Source organism: Saccoglossus kowalevskii, chromosome 5, assembly GCF_978046115.1.
Source record: "Saccoglossus kowalevskii chromosome 5, keSacKowa6.1, whole genome shotgun sequence".
NCBI lineage: Eukaryota > Metazoa > Hemichordata > Enteropneusta > Harrimaniidae > Saccoglossus > Saccoglossus kowalevskii.
Window position 1 is genome coordinate 14,064,991 of NC_140645.1, and position 24,353 is coordinate 14,089,343.

Here is a 24,353-nt window from a genome sequence, read left to right on the forward strand (position 1 = left end):
CTTATTTGTCAGCGCCCATCACTTGATGTCGTGGCGCAATGGGCATTTACAATGACGTCACGCAGTGTTATTGCCTTTGCTAACGAGTTGTTGTTCAACGTAACGCCCATGGGGGTTCGTTTAGAAAGGCTGTTTTTTTATGTCATCTCTCGCACTTATAAATATCCGTACACACTTACTTCACGCTGTATAAAATGAATTGTCTATATATCATCGTGTTAGTGGGACGCGTTTATTGCCAATTATTGGCTTTTATATATGGTATACTGTATACCATTTGTTTTATTACTACGCCCTCTGTTGCGAATCAGTCTTTGCTTGTTCTTTAATATACCAACTTTAGTTTGTTCTCTGTTGAACCATCCTTTCAAGAATATGTATAACGAGGCAAATAAAAACAAAAAAAGTCATTTCGGTACACAAAAACAGTTCTGCAAATTTATGCGATAATGTAGATATAAATTCAAAAACACATCTTCCATCAAAACCGGATAAAAACCGAAGTCATCGGCCACATTAAAAGAAATATACGCCTTTCGGTATTCCAACCTCATAATTTCCTTTCTGATATGTTGATTTCTTTCCCCAAAAGGCGTTTTCCGTTTGAATTGAACATAAACAGTTGTATCTTTTTGGGTGCAGTTCAGTGAGCGATTGAAACCATTTTTGTTGGCGGACATTTTTACATGGATGCAATCAGCAGGGGATAACTTGAACCATCTAAGAACGGTTCTCTTACTAACATTTGTTTTTCAATGACAACGAGAGCGCAGTGGCGAGACAACTCATTTCATCATCACTTATTTCATCCTCGGATTAAGGGAATTATATCGACGAGTGTCTCCGTAGATATCTACGAAAACAATCAAAGCCGGCAAAAACTCTTATACAAATGGTTTGGAGAAAAGCAACTACTTTCTATTACCGATTAAAGTGATAGATCTAAGTATTCCGCCGTGAAATAAAAACATCGAGGAGTTACCATCTCATTGAAACAAGTGTAACACGTCTGGATTTATTATGTATATGGTTGACCCCTTTTTCATTTAATTCGCCAATTCCCTAATCGATTTTTATTTGTTTAATATTTTTTATAAGCTCCGAGATGAGACAGCTAAGTATAAATTGAATTCTAGGAATGTACATTAGTCACACGGCGGTGTTTTTTTTTAGTTCATATGTAATAGTAATTCGTTCTTTATCAATAATTTTGTTTCAGCACTCGCCTTTCTATAAGTACGTTATGCATCACGCAAGATTGAAATGAATCTTATTTTATTTCTTAACTTATAGAGACGACGTAGATATAGTGATGGGAATAGACATTAATTGCGATTTGATAAAAAATGGACCATATAAACCTGACTATATGCTATGTCAGGGAGTATGTTTTGGGACCTTCTAACACAATTGTATTCACTCACTGGGCAGTTCGATCATACCTTCTAATGTACCTCTTCATCACAGAGTTTGAAGTTGACATACTGTACAATTTTGACCATAAGTCGATGCTATGTGACACCAGTGAATTACGGATATTTTATGAGATATGAAGCAGTTCGACGCCATTTTGCATCTAACGTATTCGTTGTCTATGATATTGGCTCCGACACTGGGGGGGGGGGGGGGTCGTACAACGTTGAATGAGCGTATAGATGTAACATTCATCAAGGAATCGGTGTCAATGTTTTTTTTCCGTTTTAGTTCAAGGGAGTAAACAACCACAGTGGCACTATATCTATATGGCGAATTGAACACAATTGTATTTGTATTATGCAAATAAACGAATAGGATTAGTTGCTATAGGCACTAATATGCGCATGCGCATGACAGTGACGTAACTTGTCAATTCGCAACAATCCAGCGAATGTCACAAGTGACAATAAAATGATAAAAGAAAATAACAAAAAAATAATCAGTCGAATTTTTTTTTAAAATATTTTAACTGTTCGAGCATCTTAAAAAAAATCTTGTTTCTATAAATGTTTAATTATTTTCGGCCACACGATTCAATGAATACTAGTATTCTTATAATTCCCCTTATTACAACAATAAAGTTATGGTCACAATTCGTCTCAATTTAGTGACATCCAGTTTATTTTTTATCCTTCTGATCGACGCATATGGTGAGATCGAACACGTTTTCGGTGTGTCAGGAACTGTTAGGTAATATCCGTATCTGGTTACAATTGAAAAAATGAACTCGCCACTTTGATGAAAACACAGCTCTACTACGTTATCAAGCAGACTCGTTGTATGCATTGAACACACATTGACTGACCATGAGGGTATACTAATATACGCCTCCCCCCTCCCGAGTAATAGCCTGCTGAACTATCCCCAATGTAAACGCATGCAGGGCCTATAACAATAGCCAATGCTTGAAGGAACTATGTTCATATCTCATGGAAGATAACCACAGAAGCAAGGGGATAACACCAGAAGATGGTCGTGCCTCGGCTCAAATACGTGAGTGTTTTAGAGCTTACACGCCAGAAGGCCGCCATGATCGATAGACCATCACCACCACCACCACGACCCTTCAAACTCATTTAATGGATCTATGACGCGTATTGCCTAGATCCCGTTGAAAGCGAGATAACTTACCACATGGCTTGTTTTGGAAGCTGTTCCAAATAACATGGTATATAAAGATCAGGGTAACTGTGGACCTGATGACGGGTGGAAATGCAAAACTATTTGAGAGCCAATAACAAGTCTCGTGGTAAGTTCTCTTACTCCCAACGAGATCTAGAGTTTCGTGGCAATTTGCGTCATCGATTCATTAAAATAGTTTGGAGGGTAGTGTTCGCTGTTACCGGTCACTAAATGATGTTCGTCAGGTTTTGGTTTATTTTAAAAATGCTTATGTTTGTGTGTGCAAGAACACAATCTACTACTAAGAACACATACAACCATTTGGAACTGTACGTACACCGAATTCACATCTAAAATAGGGAACACTGTTATCGCTGTGGACACTTAAAACGCTCACTACAACAGAAATTTACCCGACAAACCTGTATGGCTGTCTTATTATATTTCCCGTAATTCTTGGGAAAAAGGTTAACCATCTCACAACATCTAACATCCTCCTCCGCAATGGAAATGGAAACGAGATTGGTTAACAAATTAGTGTGCCACACATTGACATTAATTGATTACACAAATTTAACCGACTGTATATCCGCCGTCACGGTCCAATGAAGCAACGACTTATATACCTCTTTTATATCACCATGGAAACAGATTGAGAAAAAAAAAACAGAACGAGCAAAGCAGTAGTATATAGTGTCCATGAAGATTATCGCTGACAAATAACATATTGTGCACGCACGGATGGTTGTCAATAGCATGCAATGCATGCTGGGAAACGTTAACGCTTGATCATATAGATATATTCTGCTTTGGTGATTTATTTTGTTTTCAATGGGATTTTTTATTGTACACGTGACTGGTTCTTACAAAATTACGAGTTATTACATTACCGATTCCACAGACGACTGCACACGGCATGAGTTTAGGCAATTGGTAAATGCACGCACTGTCCCGACCCTGGACCAGTACTAAATGGCGACCTGCTTGGCATCGGCATTGTTCCAGGCCACAATCAACTTGAAAGTCAGCGATTTTTTTTCAGGAATTGCGAAAGCTCAGATCACAACATGTACACAATGAACTATTTTTACACGGCCTTATTACGTCACATGGGAACGTAGCTCGAACTGATTGAACTACGCGAATATGCATGCACACTGCAGTACTCACACAAACGCTTTCAAGTTGATACGCATGCGCATTCTACGAGCGATCCAATCCACGTCGTTTTGCATGTATTTGCCATATATCTTAATCAACCATACAATATCGAAAAATAAATTTAAAATAAATACATAAACAATAGTATCTATAAAGCCTCTTTCAAACCCCCTTTGCTACACATATAAGATCTCTGTGATCACGTGATAATCTGGGCATACTGAGTATTATTGTAACTTGATATGCAACTAGCACTGAAGTGTGAACAGTATTAAATCAAAACAGTGTGCTCCTGGCAGCAGCCATAATACCTTCCCGGTACTTACAGATTAGACATTGCAATAAATTACAACATGCGCCCCCTTATGTCTTCAAGGACTTGCTACGCCCGGCATTAATATATTTCATTGGGCTAGGGGGTACTATATATAACTATTGTATAGAAGTAACAAGAAGATTATAAAAGAGACCGATAACTAACTATATCGTCAATTTCACAAACATCGATAATTTAACAGATTCTTTTATTATTTAAAAGTGCTCGGAATAGTTTATATTCCTAAACAGAACGATTTAGTGACAATATTCCGGCCGATCGGAACTGAAATCTGACGGAAAATATTTTCATAAGGTAGCAAATCTGGCTGCTCTGTGATAATGTGACATCATCGCGCTGCGTCGTGTTCGACCTACGTTTGTTTACACAAAATTCGAACGCGAATTGCAGACTTTTGGCAATCCTGGTTTCAGCTATCGTGGACGAATCTTAAAAACTAACAATTATGAACCAAAATTACAGTGAGTTAAATAGTACACAATAAGATATTGTCGTTGTATAATTAATTGTTCAAAACATACTGCAACGAACGATGTCCCACTAACAAATCTATGGGATACTTCGGCCAATTATATGAAATTTAAAAGATAATTTAGAAAACCAATGTTGACCCACACGCTGTTTTCGTCATACCCTAACCACATAAGTATAAAATACTAGGTTCGGGCTGAAAAAAATGTAAATGTGCATAATTGCCTACCTTTTTTCCAAAAAAAAAAGCACAGCCGCATGAACAATTGTCAAAATGAAACAAAATCGTTGTCAGAGCTTAAAATTGGAATTGAGTTGGAACACACCATTCAGTAAGAGGTGCCAGCTGCATTCGAAAAGAGAAATTACGCAACGTGTTTGTCAAACTAAATTGGTTTCACGGCTCATTAATACCGAATAACATATCACGGTATTGGGTTCATCTGTCGATAAAACACTTCTACAGGTGACTTAAATCGTTAGCCACGTCACAATTTGATTGCGACCAACACACAGCACGTTTCATACACGTGTATGCTGAGTAGAACCCATTAAAGACTTGTTGACAGACGTCTGCGTGATGCGTGCATATTCAATTTTCACCATTTTTGTTTATTGACCACTCTGTTACATTTAAAATACCTAGTCATGATATAGATGAAATGTACATGCAGCATTATGTAGATGGCACATTAACATTTGTCACGGTTACGAAATCTTACATAAAAATAGAAATGACGTAACCATTCTGCACTTGAAATAGACGTCTAGAAAGACCGGCGCACAACGGACGCAGACGATAACGACTAATTCCTACCGACAGGGTTATTTTGTCGTGTCTTTATTAATTTGTGTTTACTTAGTTGATTTTTTGAGTCAGTTTTTTTTCATGAATAATTAAAGCGGAGAAGTCGTCACCTGCGCATGCGTCATGTGGCCATAGCGTGTCATTGTTCACAAACAAGCGTCTACCCGCGAGCCTTTGCGTTTTTAGCATGCGTTGTTATCGTCGGCTGGGACTCAATTCTCGCGCGTGCGCAGGAACAGATTACCCACGTTTTAAATTGTGTCTAAATGGGCACAAATTAACATATGGAAACAAGTACTTTATTTTTTTGAAAGTTGACGAAAGTTTAATAAGGTATTTGGGAGTCAGCTGAGGTACGGGGTGTTCGGGTACCCTTCCGGAAAGTCGCGAATCGCACATAAACTACTCGAAGTTAGATGGACAAATTTTAAGAGGCTTTCCCTATCTTATACAATACTGAAACGAAGGCTCAACTGCTAAAGGCAAATGGATATAACGCAATCAATTGAGCGCATGTACACAGGAAGCTTTAGCGGCACTGTGATAACACCAACTAACTGTATGGAACAAGAAACTCTAATCTCCTAGTTTGGGCAGTAAATCACTCCATAAAATAGTTGCGTATTCCCTTCATATTCAAGAGAAGTCAGTATTTTTTTTATTACGCATTAACAGGAATATGTTTATTCTAAACCACTTGGCCTTTATAACTGTAATTCACATCCTGTCGCCTATTTATTGGTGAGACAGTAAAAAGAAAACATAAAAAAAGCAAAAAACATCGGTTCACACGTAATTATATCGTTCACTGATTCAATCATGCAACTTGTTCTTTTGATATGATGTTATTATGGTGTTGTCTACCGTCATATCTGTACAACAAAAAAAAAGATTAGAAACATCTTCGGGAAATATCGAATCGATTTATGTTTCGTTTTTCAATATTCAATTATACCAAAGTTAGAAATGATGATTGGATAATTGTAAATATTGTGACCTTTTGTTTTGGAGGTCTTCATAATACTATCCACGTCCGGTAGGCTCTAACTGCTGTTAAATGTAATTAGCGATAATATAACACTTATATGAATATCTCTTCAAAATAAACTTTCCGTTAATACGAGATAGTGTCATTGTGTCATTTGAGTAGTTGTCTTGTACTTACACTTTTTTTTGAACCGACACAAAATGATGACGTTTAACGTGAATATTGTGACGTTGACATTATCATATCAGCTTCATAAACGTCATATTTCAGCAAATTCTGCGATCAGTGATAAAATATTGAATTCTTGTACAACTAGAAAAGAAAGGAAAAAAACAAAACTGACGCGACCCAACTTAGAGGGCAAATTACATATACACGACAATTTACAAAGTAAATTAAATCAATGTAAATGAATGTAAATTCTGTAAAATCAGCATTATCATCACATCCACGGCATTGCTTGAATTATTTGCGACTAGAAGTAATAACAGACTGAGTTAGATATTTGATTCAATATTTATACAATAGGATACAGTTTCATTCCAAGAAGATAACGTTGGAAAACTAGATCTAGGTTTTCGTTTCATTAGACCATAGTATCACTATCATGATGGAGCGATTGTGATTATTAAACACATGACTTAATTCGAACATGGGCTAATACTTTTAATTTCAGTTAACATCACAGACCTCCCATGAAACACTTCATTTCACGGCGTTAGATTGCAAGCTACTTCTGTTTTGATAAAATCAATTTAAAGCCACGTGTATGAAGTATGGCAAACATGGCGACTAGAGCTTAAAGTTGTACATTACAGGTGCGCATAGAAATTAACAAATTACGACGATAGCTTATATACCGTCTTCGTTTCTACGTGGCTGCAACACAGCATAAACCACTACCCTCGCCGCAAAGAAGCGCAGCAAAATTGTCTGCGTTGAACCAACTGCTCGTTCTTGCCTGAGACGGCAGATCGATTTTGCGGAAGTCATTAAACAAACAGCGATTCAATATGATAAATGTGTTCAATTCTACCACTGCCCAGGGCGAAATCATTAGTAAATGATAACACAAATCGTTGTGTTTTTAGTCAACATATATGAGTCACGTCTCTGATTTACCAACGGCATGATAATTAATAAAGATACGTTCATGCCACGGCTCGGAAAACGAAGCTATGTTGCGAGTTGAGTCACAAGGGAATCGTTTCGATATGTGGCACTCTGTCGATAAATACCTATCCCTCGGCCTTTGACGTTTTTTTATGATGGGGCTCGTTAATTGCTGTGACTTTGCATGTTGCCTGTACATTACAGTCAGTGGGTCAGTTTCAGGGAACTTTGATCATTAAAATAATTCGCCGGGTACTGTGAACTGACGAGGTCTTACCTGATTTAGTTCGGAGATCAGCGAAGTCGTTATTACGGTGACAGCGACCGTGGACAATCAGCACTAATTTACTGTCGTGTACTCTCACGACCGCAAAATTCCCGTGACCGAAACACCCACTATGCACAACTAACAAGAAGGAGACGACGACGACGACGTTCCCTACTCGAACAGGATTGCCTATTCAACAAGGCAGTCATATTGGATTAGTATTCAAATGGCGACCTGGTTATATTATAGCCCACTCCGACGTGTTTGCGTGGATATGTTGATAAATAATATCAAAGAACAATTACTGCTATACAGTAAATATCATAAATCATAAAAATAGTACCCACGGATTATCTTCTAAATTCATAAGTGAAAACAGATGGCTGTCGTTACATGGGCTAGGCAACATATTGCAGTGTATCCACAACAGTTCCCCTACTAAAAACGAAATAGGCTTGTTTACAAAAAATATATTTACCAAAATGTGTAATGTTAGACCTAAAATCGTCTGCTTCCTCTAAAATTACCACCGAGTCTATCTAGAATTGCAGAATATTTGTGAACGTTTACACCAGCAATTTGGCGGGAAAGAAACCGGACACGGAAATGACGTTCTATTAACCTACTCGTCTCAGCAGCAGGTGGATAGTCGACATAACAAGTGTAAAAAATCTATTTTAAATATGGCATTCATTTTGAATTCTAATTTTTGAAATAAATTCATTTATATTTATGTAATTCATAAATCGTACGTAAGATCACGTTGTATTTTGGTACATGCGCACTGAGGGTAACTTCGCTGACGGAACTGCGCATCTGCAGTGAACGTACACTGAGCAGTCCCGCGCATTACGTATTTACGTATCTAAGATTGCACAATTGTTTACATCAAACGCAATTACCTATGACGCAAAGAAGGCGCAAGGTAATAAGTAGAAAACATATGTTTTAATGGAAAATCTCTTCCACAACTAACATCGACACGTCTAATCGTTTGGTGTCACTGTGACCTGTGACCTCAAACACCAACTCAATAAACTAACAGCAATCTGAAATGCTGAACACGACAAATAGCGGTTCTCATGTGCACATGTTTTATTTAAAGCGACTAGGGTAATTTTTTATTTAAATATGCCGATTGTAAGGGATGTGAAACATCCCCTTTCACTTTGCTCCACAACAAAACAGATGGTTTAAAAAAGATGAGGTCACCACGCTAATTTCAATAGGCCAAGTTTTCAACTAACTAATCTCCAAAAACAGAAAAAAAAACATTTTATTGAATATATTTATTTATCGGCACAACACTGACTTCGGAAAGTACAGTGGTAAAGTCACTAAAAACTACAAGACAATAAAAATGGTTACAGTAAAAGATAAAAAGTGGACACAAATTACGAACAAATTACAGAATACGAAGAGTCACTGTCATAGTGACAAAATATCTATAATTATACTCCCACTACGGGATGCTGCGGTCTTATTTTAAGACAATGTTTAAAAAGATGATGGTTATGCTATGCCGACAATAGATGACGCTTTTGATCAATATAATATTCATTGCAATGTTTTTAATTAATACCCATTATCATTAGAAATTAGTTTTCTTCTGTCAAATTTGTAAACATTTATTTGCTTTCGGCTTCCTCATATAATTTCTTTTTTAGATCGCTGTAAAAAGGGCGTGTTGTTATATAAAATGGTATTCGTTTTCTATTTCATTATTTGAGCAAACATTGAAGATTCTTTGTTCTGTTGGTAATTTCGGTTTAATAAGCCACCGCTGTTTCGATTTTGGGGTTGGAGTAACCTAAACGGAAGCGAGAGATTGACAACATTTCATTTCAAACATTAGAATTCTCAGTATGTCCTCGGTTTGTTTTTCCCTGATTTGATATTTTCGGTGTTATCTGAATTAATTTCTTTGTTCCGACGAATGATGATTTTTTTTTCTACTTTTTTTTTCTTTTTTGTTTAGTGCTTGTAGTGTAATTATTATTTCTATATCAATTAATTGCGTTTTACATATTCGTCGAAGAAACAATGAAGATTTGCATAACGTACCAGTGTACACGAGTATCGCATTATATAGTAATCTGAATGAAACCCGTGTCCCAGGATTAATTCTAAACTTCCCTCGCATCCACGCAACCACACGCAGTTGCTAGGCGACGCACGGAGAAGCGCCGGGGATGCGATGTTTTGACATGGATGCCTTCCGGTGGTATGGAGATCACGGATGTATTTTCCTACAAAAAAAAAACGACTCAAAGGACGACTCATATTTTGTGAAGGGGGGAAATTAATTCCAGGTGACGTTGGTTGAAACGGAATAGAATATTATAAAGTCATGGTCGACGCACATGTGACGGACGTGTCTCACGAACTAAATGAACATTTCATGCTTTGATACGAACACACATTAGTTCGATGTGCGTTTATTTAAATGTTATTTTCGAGTAATGACTATCAGTGATTATTCAACTGTCTAGAGCGAAATATATCTTCCGGGTGTTCAAATAATTACAACTGTTGTGTTCTCGCACAATCTCTACATTTGAGCTACAGAATATATCGAGAGAGTAAGGATGCAAGTCAGACAAAGCTACTTTATTCATTAAAACCGCCTGAATCAAGTAAAAAACAACAACATATTTTCTTAGTGACTATGCTTATTGTGTATTTGTAGTGTAGAGGTAGTGACTATAATCAATGTCGAAATGATATATTTAAGTCACGTCGGTTCTCCTATTTCAAGTAAATTGTCAAACAATAATCAGAACATGACAATTTCACAGTAGTTACCAGTGTAGAATATTTTGTTATTAATTAAACTTCACATATGTGATTTTGATATATGAAGTATCTAATTGGTATAAGAACGACGCATGCGCAATGGATTAATAGTACTACGTGTATTACTTCGACGTACGAATTTCAAAAAAATGTTTGCAGTTTGCAACTCTGTATCGATGTAATAATAAAAAAAAAATAAAACCGTCCATATTATCATCTTTAAGTCCCGATCTTTCACGGATTATGTATATTGTCCTGTACGTTTCAAGTGTTTAAAACCGCATCGATAAGTACAGTCCCCGGGTGGCGCCACGTCGTTTGTAGAAAAACAAATGCATTTCATTCAGAGGCTCCGTAAAGTAAAATTGCAGGAATGGCGAAGAGTAGCTGTAAAAACGTTTCACTATATCTGGCCTAAAGTCTCGCATAAATATGTTCACCCTCTATTCTAATAACGACGATTGAATAATTTTAAAACAGGCGTCATATAGTAATCATATCTATTTTTTTTTGGCGGGGGTGCTATTGTATCTATTCCAGATATAACCCTCATAGTGCATCCAATGTATGCTGCACCAAGGCAATGACTTTGAACCAGTACTGATTAGGAATTTACGATCACGAACAATTTTCCTGCGTAGTAACTGTGTTAGCATGGGACTCATGCGACGATTACTGCGCGTGTTATTGTTTATTTAAACTAGAATCGAAAGCGCGCTCTACGATGATCGGCCCCAATTCAATATAAAGGACACAACGAACAAAAAAAAAATGCATGTAAACTCTTTCCACCGAACGACAGGTAACATTGGCTGCCCTTGAAATCAAACTCTCGATCGCCCACATATGACCTGTTATAACTACGGTACCCTAGAGACGGGATGAAATGTACACGACCGTACACACCACGTGTGGAAACTGCGCACACATATGCGCCTCAAATAAAACACTGAATATCCATTTCATAGTTTGAAAAACATAATGACATCCATAATGATGAATTAATCCTTTCCCCGTCAATCTAATGCTTTGCGTCAATCCTATTGTGTGTAACATACTTCGCTCCGAATTGTATAGACAATGAGGTAAATGGAAAGAATATTCTATTCTATTCTATTCTATTCTATTCTATTCTAGTCTAGTCTAGTCTAGTCTAGTCTAGTCTAGTCTAGTCTAGTCTAGTCTAGTCTATTCTATTCTATTCTATTCTATTCTATTCTATTCTATTCTATTCTATTCTAGTCTAGTCTAGTCTAGTCTAGTCTAGTCTAGTCTAGTCTAGTCTATTTTCTCGGAATCAAGGATGTTTTATTCCATGATTTCAAACGCAGTGTTAAAACAGTTATCAACAAGCGCGCACACAGCTGTCGCATGCATGGCGATCAACTCGGGTATATGATTAATGGATTTTTATTGTACAGTTGATGCATTTTGTACAACGGCGTTTTATTTATAGTAGACGAACTAAACTGAACTCTGATAAGTGGCTTTTTTAATTAAATAACCGGGTTTGAACCAGCCATTTGCAAGTCATTCGACGGGTATTGTAATTGTTTTTAACAGCCGGCACCTGTGACATTTGTAACAACCAACCATAACCGTCCACCGTGTATAATAACATGACGTTCGTATAAGGGTTGTTTCATATTCTGGTTGTCAGAATTCTGAATAAAAACTACACAAACGACGCGCAAAAGCTGGGGATAATATTATAAGTCATTATTCTGGTTGTCATTTTCAATTATAATTATTTTCAGCTTACTGAATTGATTGTATCTAGGCCACCGATGAAAAAGCTAACCCCGAAATGTGACTTCACATTTGCTGGTCAATCATAGCACCTCGTGAGTACACCGTACGCATGAACATATAATTAGTTGCCTATGTCGTCAACAATTTGCATTCTAATACCGATTTTAATGCCCCACAAATCAAAATAATGGAATTATTCCTCTGTGTGCAGTGGCTATACGATTTGGCAAGCACGATATTTCACTTGCTGTTATGCACTGAGCTGGAAAAATAGGAAAAGCTCGTTTATCATAATTCGACTAAATGATACAATCCTGGTACGTGCGATTTATGATTGTGAATTTGAAGTGGAATATTTGCAGCACCTTAACAGCTGATTACTCTTTGGTACAGGCGCGATAATCGGTAAATTATTAATAACGTGGCATGGTTTATCGAATTGCCCGAGCGACGTATTGTATAAGCGCGCACTGGAAACACACAAAACGTTCCGCTGTAAGAACGTTTGACGACAAACGTAACTATTAAAATGTAGAAAGATAAAATTGGACTGCGCTTCTTTTAGCAGCAAGAGAATAAACTACATGTGGATGAAAGGTCGTAAATTATAAAGATATAAACAGACAATGACTATTTAATCACTTTGATGTTAAATGTACGGCAAACTGTGATGCATTTAAAAATGGCGTCCGTATTTATGACCAATATGTAATTAATCCCCGTGTACTAAACTTCTTGATCCACCCTGCTTGACTTAAAGGGCGACAATCGTAGCGCCGCGCATGTGCGACATTCGTGTTGATAAACATTGGTTTTCTCATAATCCAATGCGTATGAGGTTTGACTTGGGCGCGACCTGCACTAATTACCGCCGGCGACTCCTTCAATCACCTAAAAATTACCTAATTAAACCTTTGTAACGTTCCAGTTTGTTCTCGTTGATCTGCGCAACAGTAAAAATCACCATCTCTGTTTATATGACACCCATATATCCTCGCGCATGCGCGGCGTGACGACCACCGCCCTTTAAGTACTAGTAATTCACTATACGATTGAAGTATGATGCCCAGCCGAACAAAGTGTATATCTTGTTATATCACGTGATATCCTAATGGATACATTCAGTTTCAACAATGAATGAATGTGTAATGTTTTGCGACCGCTAAATACAATTTACTGACAGGCGACTAATACATGCGGGACGTTACTCACAGACTAGCATAATCTGTCCTTTGAGTGTCGTATCATTTCGCAACAAAACGTTTGCACATGTTTATGTACTTTTCTGCAATGTATCTGTTTATGTTAGAACAAATGTGTAAGGATTTTGTTTGTAAAAGGTTATAGAAGTTGACTTTGACGTTCAAAGAGTTAGCGGAGTTATACTTGCCATACAATTAAGCGGACATTTTTTGTTGACAGATCTAATAAATTAGTCATAAGATAAAGATAATATTATAAGATATCAATGTCTATTTATAATATGAATTATGATATTATAACTGACAATGATATTTAACACATGTCTCACGCGTTGTCCAATGTGTTACATTCATCAATTCATCAAATAAGAGAAAAAAACATGACTGAATATACTATTTTTTTCGATTAATTAAACGAAAAAACATACAATTATTATTTAAAAAACATTTTCTAATATATACATTGTACTGTAACGGTTTGGGATAAATCATAACCACTTATACGTGACTAAAAACAGTGGCATGTTGTGATTAATAAATTCTAGATAAAAGATACGATCGCACGTTTTCAATGGAAGATTTATAAAATTAGGAACGCCGAACCCAAGCCGGCCACGTTCGACTACAACGCAATAAGCAGTTTACATGACTTCGCCATGTCAACGGATCTAAATAAAACAAACCGAACACACTTTATTCAGTGCGGACATGTCTATATTGGAGTCTAACTACGACGCGCTTTCTTGGCTACGAGCGGCGCTAAAGACTTTCTATATTCCATTACCTGTCGAAACAACTAACAGTTAACCGGGAATGAAATGATCGACTAGATCATGGTCTTTTAATATACCCTGATATATTACAGAGGAAATTAAAACGGTCGAATTAGCATAAAGCCAGACGTGGATACAGAGAGAGAATTAAGGCGTCGTGACTTCACCTCCTGGTGCATCAGGACAACGTCACGCCCAACAAAATACGTTTGACATATACCGTTAAAACAAACATGAATAACTCACGACATTTGCTACTTAATCAAGGCCTTCACCGCGTTTGATCTGCGGTCGAAAGGTTGGAACTAACAAAACGGCGATTGAACTTGAGCTTAGCTGTATACTTAGCTATGCACATAGCAGGATAACTATTTTACTCATCAAACGAATTTTAATTAAAGATCGGAATATCAGAGAGGAGTTGCACTTTGACACATGTGTTACGAATACATGTATGCATACGATATCATACGTAATGTATATTGGCTACACGAACAACTTCAACATGTAAAAAAAAAAAAAAAACAGCGGAGAAACACGAAACAAATGATCCGAATAGTGTTCGTACATAATGTGAAATGAAGATGACGAAGATAGGTACAGCGCCTGTTCGTAATTTCGACGACGTTATATTTAGTACGTTGAACACTTAAGATGCCTGCTACGAACCTACCTGGAGTCGGCTACAATACACTACAAACCGGCGTAGTTCGTAAAAAAAGCGATCCTTCAATACAGCTCAGCAGCTCGGCGCAGCAATGCCTCTTAATCAACACGCGTATATAACGTTTCACAAGCGACCACACCTCTTCATATCAAACTTCCCCACCGTAAACTTGACCGACGTTAATGGTTTTGTTATTCTGTGTAATTGAGCACGTATCTCGTCCATCGAAAATCAATCATACATTTACCAAGCTCCTAGTGCAAAATGAGTGCATTGTCGCCAAGCGAGTCAGCATGCGTAGTAAGTGACGAAAGCTGTGACGTTTCACCTCTTTCTCGTTTGTTGAGTGCCCAGTTTGAATCAATATTGAATCTGCTTGTTGAAAGTCGACAACTAGTTGTTTAGGAAGCGCCGTGGATCTCATTTATTTGATTTACGATATTGAAGTCATGCGCTTTAATTTGTGGCGGCTTTGAATGGTCAGATTAAGGCCACGTGAATGTGCTTTGATGCGTTTCGATTTTTTTTTCGGGGGGGGGGGGCAGTTGGCCAATGGTTAGCAATCTTGGAAAAATATGTCGGAGCGTTTCTTTGCGTATGTGAGCATCCATAAAGGTTTGACAATGTGGAAAACACAGAAACAGTAAAACATTAGTTGTTGTTTGATAAAATGGGGAAAGCTCCCCATGATAAAATTTTACAAGCTGTTCGAAATTGACTCAGTTTGTGCAATGTACATGACAGGATACCTAATAATGATAAAGGACAACACTTTGTCTATGTAGTTGGCTTGGTAAGTATACAAAAAATCCCATTTTGAAGATTGAATCATATAACGTTCAATTATTTCATTCACCAATAAAATCAAAATCAGGTATGTTAATTAATTAAAAGATATTCTTTATGGGATTGTTATAGCACAGTAAGAAAATTATTCTTTCATAGGCGACATTTTTCTCACGATCTGCGGCAAGAATTCTTTTGCCAAATTTCGAAATTTAGCTCAGTAGATATTGAACATCATTTCACGCTGTTAACGTTTGCTTGAAAAGTGCTACGAAATTCTGTTCAATTTTAAACCACAAGTGCAGCCATGTTTATCTTCATTGGGTGGTACCCGACACGGCGTTTAACTTTACTACCACAACTCACTTTATTTTATGCGCAGGTCGAATATTTAAGAGTATTTCAAGTAGTATGTCAGATATACATACGATACGTCGTATAAACAGACTGAGAAATAAATGTTTTCCGATAACGACATTAATTTCGAGCCCTTTCTTGACGCAATGTTTGAACTAACTTTGATTTAGGGGCTTTATTAAGTACACAGCCTGTGTTTTATCCTCAGCCAACCGCACCAAGATTTGTGGATAGCAAGGTGGTGATAGGAATTAATTTGTGTCGTTAAACAGCGGGTCTGAGTTCAATGCTTGTTCGTAAGTTGTAAAAAAGTCACGTGATACGCACGTGATACTCTCCATTGCTTGACTGGATAACATGGATAGTATGGATGTAATGATTCATTTCAAGACGTATGTTTTAAAGTTCGTTAGTGATTATTTTTTTTTTTAACGGCTACAGTTGTGTTCTTATGATTGACATCAATTATTGAAAATACTGATAATTGATGCTCTATGTTTAATGATTTGGCAATGATTCATAATGATTTGACATTGATTAATAAATTAAAGGTCGACTGCTCACATGCTAATAACTTTAGAGTCGTATGCGTTCCATGAACGGAAGGAATTATTATTTAGCAAAGTTTAAACCGATCATCCAACACGATCAATTTCATTGAAAGTGCAACACAAAGTACAACTGGTTGTCTAAAAACAAAATGTACTTCTAAGAACACTTTATGATGATTTAGACATCATCTATTGTTATTTACTAATTCTGGTTCAATACACTTTATTTGCAATTTAGGGCAAAAATCAAATCTCGTGGTTCACGTGCTCTCAGTGAGACCTCACCAGAAATTTACAAATATGGCAAATTCAAATAAGAAACAAATACAGCCATGTAATCTAATTTCATAAAGTGACAGACAACTGAGGTCGCATAAAACTCAGGGTCTGCAGAAAAATCATCTACATCAAGGATTTGAATTCATTTGAAGGTGGCTGTCTTTTTCACTTTGCCATTGTTCCGGTGCTACATACCAATGGATCCTCATTGGGAACAATTCTTATAAACAAGACTCGTCGTAAATAAACGCTACATCTCGCGCTACACGTTGTTCCACCGCTATTTTATTATTTCTATTTATTTTATTTGCTTATATCTCGAAAAAAATCATTGGGATTGTTACACGACGTAACAATCCGGCGTTTAGGTATTTAAATGGCGGTGGTCGTCGCGCCGCGCATGTGCGACATTTTTGTTGATAAACATTGATTTTCCCACAATCCAATGCGCTCTTCTGATGGAAATCACAAGTATGAGTTTTGACATGTGCGCGACTTGCACTGATTACCACCAGCGGCTCTTAACACAGTATCTAATTAAAGCTTGGTAGCGTTTCAACAGTCAAAGTCGCCATCTTTATTATTTATATGAGACCCATATATCTCTCGCATGCGTGGCGAGACGACTACCGCCCTTTAATACCATGGGTAGATGATGGAAGAGTGTAGAGGCAAAGTACTTTGATTGATAAGGTAGAATTACATCACCAACTACTGATACACCTAATGATAATAATAAATGTCTCATCCATGCATCTTGCAGCGTGCTGAGATTATTATTTAGAAATAAATTGTATACCCAACACGTATTCACGCAATGAAATAGAATATAATACTATTGCCTAACCGGTACGTATTCATTTACTCGTATTCAAAAGATGCAAAACAATATAGAAATTCGATCTTTATACAAATAATTGGATTATTCACTACCCACAACGTTGTGCTGGTATGACAGATGGGTAAGTTATTTCATTTTTTTTTTGTATTTAATGTTCTGACGTACGACTGGTGTGAAAAAAAGTGGCAATGCTTAACTTGGGGGAATCAAACGTAGTCTATTTTAACTGAGCAATAGTGAAGCCTAACGTCAAATGAATAACTCCATATCAGACGCAAAAGCAATTAATCTTACCGTGTTTGCTGTAGGGAGAGCGACGGATGGAGAAGGGATTTTTCTTTATTCGCGTGGCGGATACCGTCGGGCATTAGTCGTCACTTAATTAAAACTGTTGATTACACCATATCTCACTACACGGGTAACAGGCCTTGCGTACACTCGGGCAGATATTAGGCATGTTATTTCTAAGAAAATACATGTTATCTATTTTAACCGTTGTTTATGCACGCCATCTTTCTACGTAACAGTTAACTGGTTTAAGTAAGCAGGTATTCCATGTACTTGTCAAAGTTCTGGGTCTGCTTTATTTGATTTTATATAGTTATGTTTATCATGTTATTATTTTATTTGTTTGTTTGTTTCATCTCATTTACAAGTGTCTGCCAATTGCGTTGTTATTGGGTAATTAAATAAATATATCTGTGAAATTCGAAGGTAGCAGAAAACGTGAGCATAACATAAACATAAACGTAACAATATATTTTTGTTTTTTATAATAGCACAGCGAACGCAACAGATTGTATGTGGTTAATATGGACTGTGACGTTACGGGTGCAGACTGGGATGTGTTTACAGTGAGGCAAACGCAATGAAAAACAAAAAGAAATCATGGACGTCGATTTACAGAAAAGTTCGATGATGGTAGTTGTCAGTTGCAACAATTAATATTTCGTTACTTTCTTTACAAATAGGGATATATATATATATATATATATATATAATAATTACCCCACATACGATTGTAATAGTTACTTTGGGTAGATAAAAAGACATGCATATATAATCGGAATAATTTACGTCAAGTCAATAAAAAAATATGAGCGTGCTCGAGATGAATTGTTGTGATCTGTGACGCGGTGATCTTTCTCGATACAAGAAATAAAAGTTACAGAACGATACAACAATGTGAAATTTTTTATTGGCATCAATTCCCCGAACATCAAATACGATAACAATTACATCCGATGATAACCCATTCTTCGTCTACAGCTACATTTTTTCAGTGATTATTATGTGTCAACAATTAAAAAAAAAAAGAAATAAAGAAAACACGTAACTTAAGTTTAAAAAAAACACAGTTTTTCTAGAGTTCTATTATTGAAACTGCTGTTTTTTATTATTACCCTTGTCGTAAATGTAAGCTGAACAATACAGCACACATAAATATTGCAGTAAATGGTATTTATTGATTACGCGTTCTTTGAAATGAGATGTATGTCTCCCGTGGATTGAATACACACAGATGGTTCTTTATGTTATTTTATCGTTGAATTGAAAATTATGCGCTACCCAAACCGCCCAGGAAGACAGTAATATCCCCATTATTACAGGGTAACGTAAATCAGTCGATTAAAGCATGATTATATTTACAACACAAACAGGGGCTTTCCTTTTAATTTTCTATATGCCAGGGAAGTAAGGAAATAGTCCAAAAATAATCGGAAACGTAATCCCATAAGAATAGCAAAAAAACTATTAACAATATAAAAAAGTGAATGAATTCATACGTTGCAGCGAAAATAATGATCGCATGGCATACCACATACCTGCATGTTTTCATATTTAGGCGATGATGACGAATGGGGGTTTATGAGATGAAAAATGCAATCGAGTATAGAGAGACATGTGCTTTCCGTAACGTTTCTGTCAGAAGTAACACAGTCAGGTTACTCGATTGAGTAACTACGTTATATGGAACATGGGAAATTGCTTAAGCATATAATATATATAATATTACGTTTAAACAGAACAAAAAAAGACAATGTACTGAATAAACCAGTCACTGCTGTTCGATATCATTCTAGCTGTTATTCCATTGCATTGTCAACAATGCTGAACTCGATAAACCACAATCATGTCGTATTTAGGGTACTTTCAAATTGGCACCACACGCTACGCTGTTTATGAATCGTTTTATTCACCATTGAATATCAGTTCACGGCACAGAAAACATTCAATCGCGGCAGAATACAGTGCACGTTTAAATACCAGTTTTATATCCAATGACCGTGGTTGTCATAGTAACAACTCTACAATGCAATAGCATTTTTTTTAAATTCGTCTTATTGAAATTTAAACACGATACTCGATTTTCATTCAGCCAGCAATCATAACTTATACTCGCAATTTAAAAAGTCGACAGCATGATTTGGAAACTCGTTTTTTTCTTTTTTTCAGAGTTGATTCGCACCTCTCCGCGGGCGGATTTCTGTTTCTTCCGATTACATATGTCTTGTGTTTCGGTTCAATCCGTGAGCTGATAAAGAGGTATTGATTGTGTGTGTTTATCATTTGCTCATGTCATTGCTACTTGCCCAGAGACAATATGCCGTAAACTGTAATCATCCTCTCTGAACAACTAACGCAGATGAAGAAGAAAGTTTCTGAATTCAGCCTTCATTTTGCACCGATTATACATTGCATTCTCGTGAGAATTATCAATATCGTAATTTTAACATAGCTAACTTGAATCTGAATCCAGATTCGCACAGTGAAAGATTCGATGTATCCCAATGTTAAAGGGCGGTGGTCGTCGCGCCACGCATGCGCGAGATATATGGGTCTCATATAAACAAAAATGGTGACTCTGTCTGTTGCGCAGATCAACGAGTACAAACTTAGACGTTACCAAGCTTTAAATAGGTATTTTTTTAGGTGATTGGAAGGTATCGAAGGAGTAACCGGCGGCAATTAGTGCATATCGTGCCCAGGTCAAACCTCATACTTGTGATTTCCATTAGAATAGCGCATTGGATTGTGGGTAAATCAATATGTATCAACACAAATGTCGCACATGCGAGTCGCGACGACTGCCACCATTTCAAGATACATATTAGACACAAATCTGTGCAACCATGATATTTGGAGCAGAGGGAGGACGGCGGAAGAAAATGCAACAGCAATGGAGGGGGAAAATCAAGTCTCGAGGCTTTCTCGTTCTCAGCGAGAATATGACGGCCACTTGCGTTCTCCAATTGTTCTGTATTGCGTAATATGTATGATTCTGAATATTGATGAATAGACAAATCAATATCTGAATGGGTATTTATTTGCACAAATATGCGTTGTAAAATTTATTTTTCATAGTCTACAATTCTTCACCTCGCCGATCCTAAGCAGATCAAATAAACGCAAAGCATAACTGTAAAAGGCCGACACGATATGGATGTAATACTCCAGACCGCCTGTCCATTTCATGGTGTTTTTCAGCACTATGAGACAGTCTCTGTTATCCTAATGTTTCAGGCATACCGACGACTTTGCAAATCACGTGACATTTTTGTTATTAAGTGATATTGGATATTAAACTGTAATATCTTTTTATCTTTCGAATTGTTCCAACATAGTACTGTAGATGTAAGGTTGTCATGGAAACGTCGTAAATCCCCCCAAATGCTCTATGAAGTGACGTACTCGAGGGTGTTAATAGCCAATAACGGGTACTCTACACGTGACACGGGTTTCCTGGCAATATTCATAGCCATCTGCAAGGTCAATGTACGCTCTTGCACGCTGATCTTTTAGAAGGTGTGATATAGAAACTATAATCGAGAATAAATTTGATGAATTCTGTTTAATATTTTAGACAATTTGATTTCACAGCCACGAGATTAGATAATTCCGCCGCCAGTTATTCAGTCACTGCAGCTCGCAAGCTGTATCAATATCACCCGCACATCCATTTCCCAAACAATACATGACGACAGCTTTCACTAGTGGAATCAATAGAATTATTTAATTACGCTCAAATGATACGACAAAAGACACCGAAATGACAGATCAAATATACAGCGAAAGACGTCGGCGTGTTTGTGATCATTTGCGGCGTTCCGTACATTTCAATCCCCCCACGCCACACCAGAGTACTCAGCACAACGCACCGACAAAAATAAAACGGATAATGAATGCGTGATATCTTACACTGGCACCACGTTATCTAACGTTAAGTCTAGACCCATTTCCCACATGTATTTGTACTGAATTTATACTTCTAATTGCGCCCAAAATGCGGAAAATGATGTTAAGTGGTGCATACCTTTATCATGATCGCACTCAACAGACTGACACGCCGAAAGGAAAAAAAAATGCGGCATTATACACAAGCTTGTGGTCAATGCCTCAATTCTCTGACTAGATATTTATAATTAATTACAATACGTTACTGATGTACATTTGATGGTGTGACGTATGTCATAAGCTGTACACACTGTCTATATCATTGTGCCTTACACTGCACTGAGCGTTTTTGTGCAAACTCACACACTTTGTCTTCGATGAGAATGTGGAATAGATTAATATATAAAATGATCAGCATACACGGCGGGAAAATAAAATACATTTTCACCAGTCACTGGATTTGCGTAAAAAGTTCAATAATGAAAAACATGCACCCGTGATCGATTACTAAACCTACACTCTTGTGAGGAGACGCGTAATTTTAGTAAGTCGTAAATTTTTGTATTTAATCATGACACATTTTAATAAGAGTTAATTAGTGATTCGCACAGTTTACTTCAGGCGGATCCCACACAGATTATTGAAACTGAACAGCCTTCAAGTTCCATACGTTCATATAGCTTATTTAATACTGAACATTCATTTATTCCCTGAAATTTAATAATACTTATAGTTCCCTGCCTTGAACTTCACTGTTGTTTACTCTTGATACTCAGGCACATACAGAGCATTTGCCACATAATCTGCATTACGAGTAGGGGCTGTGTGATCGGCCATTTCCTAGCATATTGGAATCACGTCAACTAAATACGGTGAAGTCGGCGTCAATCATGCCCAGAAGAACACCAATACCCGAAGATTCGTTTTTTTATGGTTAAGTCGTTATGCCAGAGGGAAATATGGCGCTGTGCTACCTTTACCTCATCACGTGACAATTGACCATCATCAATTATTTAAAACAGAAATACCCAACAAATACACTTTTGTCGAATGTCATGCGATGTTTTGACGCCACTTAGACACTATAACTTTTGTTTGTCATATTTTTTGAACTAAAAAACGAGTTATTTATCAGAATCACATTGCAAATGTCAACGATACAGGACTAAGGCACCTGGAAATTGTCTATTGTGCACTAATACGTGCATAAGTCGCTAAGATGTTTTACTAATTAGACAAGCCCCGTGACCCTCTACTCGTCATTAGATCTATAACGTGCACGATCGACTACTAGTAATTTTATGATCGTGAACTTTCTCGAAGATTCAATGTGCCGCTTATTAATTCCATCTATTTGAAGGCAAACTCCTTGACGGGTAACAAGTGGCCTTTAATGATGACGACAATACTCGTTGCTTTCAAGGTCTTCGCTTAATTAGCAATATTTCCCGATCAGCATATAGCAGAGTTTCGCGTGCACTGCCAACGGGGGTATAACAGCGTAGCTCAGTTTATAGCGGTCATGTGGAAATGACAAGCAACCCACGCTGGGTCTTGAAGCAAAACATCGTGACGTTGGCGTGTGATTATTGTGTTTTGTAGTACTATGATACGGAAAAACTGTTTTGTTTTAACTAATTTGGCTAATATTGGTATTGCCGCTCAGTAGGTGGTTAGAAAGTATTACCAACTCAATGATCCAACGTCAACATTTACTAAGGGTATTATTATATATTGCTCTATTTTACTATCTTATCGACCCGCTGTTATGCTTACATTACATATATTACAGGTACATGGCAGTTGCTTAGCAACAAAACGGTGCTGCATTGAGTAAGTTCATCAATACCTATTCAAAATACATTGGTATGATTTAATTCGATCTTGTAATTTCATTATATATTTGTTCAGACACGTGTACAATCAGTTCTGAATCGTGAATGAGTATCGAGTATGCATGCATTCATCACACTAACAGACTCGCTTTATAACCTGTGTCCGTTTTTGTGTGTGTGTGCAATTTTCACGAATTTTATGAATTTAGACAATACATGCTATTCAGTTAGTGAGATAGCTTAAAGCGCGGTAGTCGTCGCGCTGCGCACGTACGAGATATATGAGTCTCATATAAACAAAGATGGCGACTTTGACTACGAACTGACACGTTTCCAAGCTTTAATTAGGTAATTTTCATGTTATTGGAAGGTATCGATGGAGTCACCGGCGGTAATCAGTACAAGTCGCGCCCAGTTCAAACCTCATACTTGTTATTTCCATTTGAAGAGCGCATTGGATTGTGGGAGAATCAATGTTTATCAACACAAATGTCGTACATGCGCAGCGCGACGACTACCGCGCTTTAAGTACGCGCACATTTACCGCTTTCTAAACAGTGCAATAGTATATTTCTACATGATGCTGCGTTTTTT

At 37.1% G+C, this 24,353-nt stretch overlaps 1 protein-coding gene across 4 annotated transcripts in view; it reads right to left on the reverse strand.

Moving 5' to 3' along the window:
* Positions 1 to 24,353, reverse strand: part of LOC144361222 (allatostatin-A receptor-like) — a 96,336-nt gene that overhangs the window by 15,021 nt on the left and 56,962 nt on the right. Inside the window, exons 1-3 of one of the 4 annotated variants that reach the window (XR_014929412.1) lie at positions 14,941 to 15,089; positions 6,541 to 6,675; positions 5,993 to 6,247 (exon numbers count right to left, since the gene is read on the reverse strand). The exons of 1 other annotated variant lie outside the window; for it this stretch is intronic. The gene's annotated coding sequence lies outside the window, so the exon portion shown is untranslated. Of the gene's footprint in view, positions 1 to 5,992; positions 6,248 to 6,540; positions 6,676 to 7,753; positions 7,977 to 14,940; positions 15,090 to 24,353 lie in introns of those variants that run through there. 2 more of the 4 variants (XR_013422365.1, XM_085499140.1) reach the window with 2 other exon arrangements.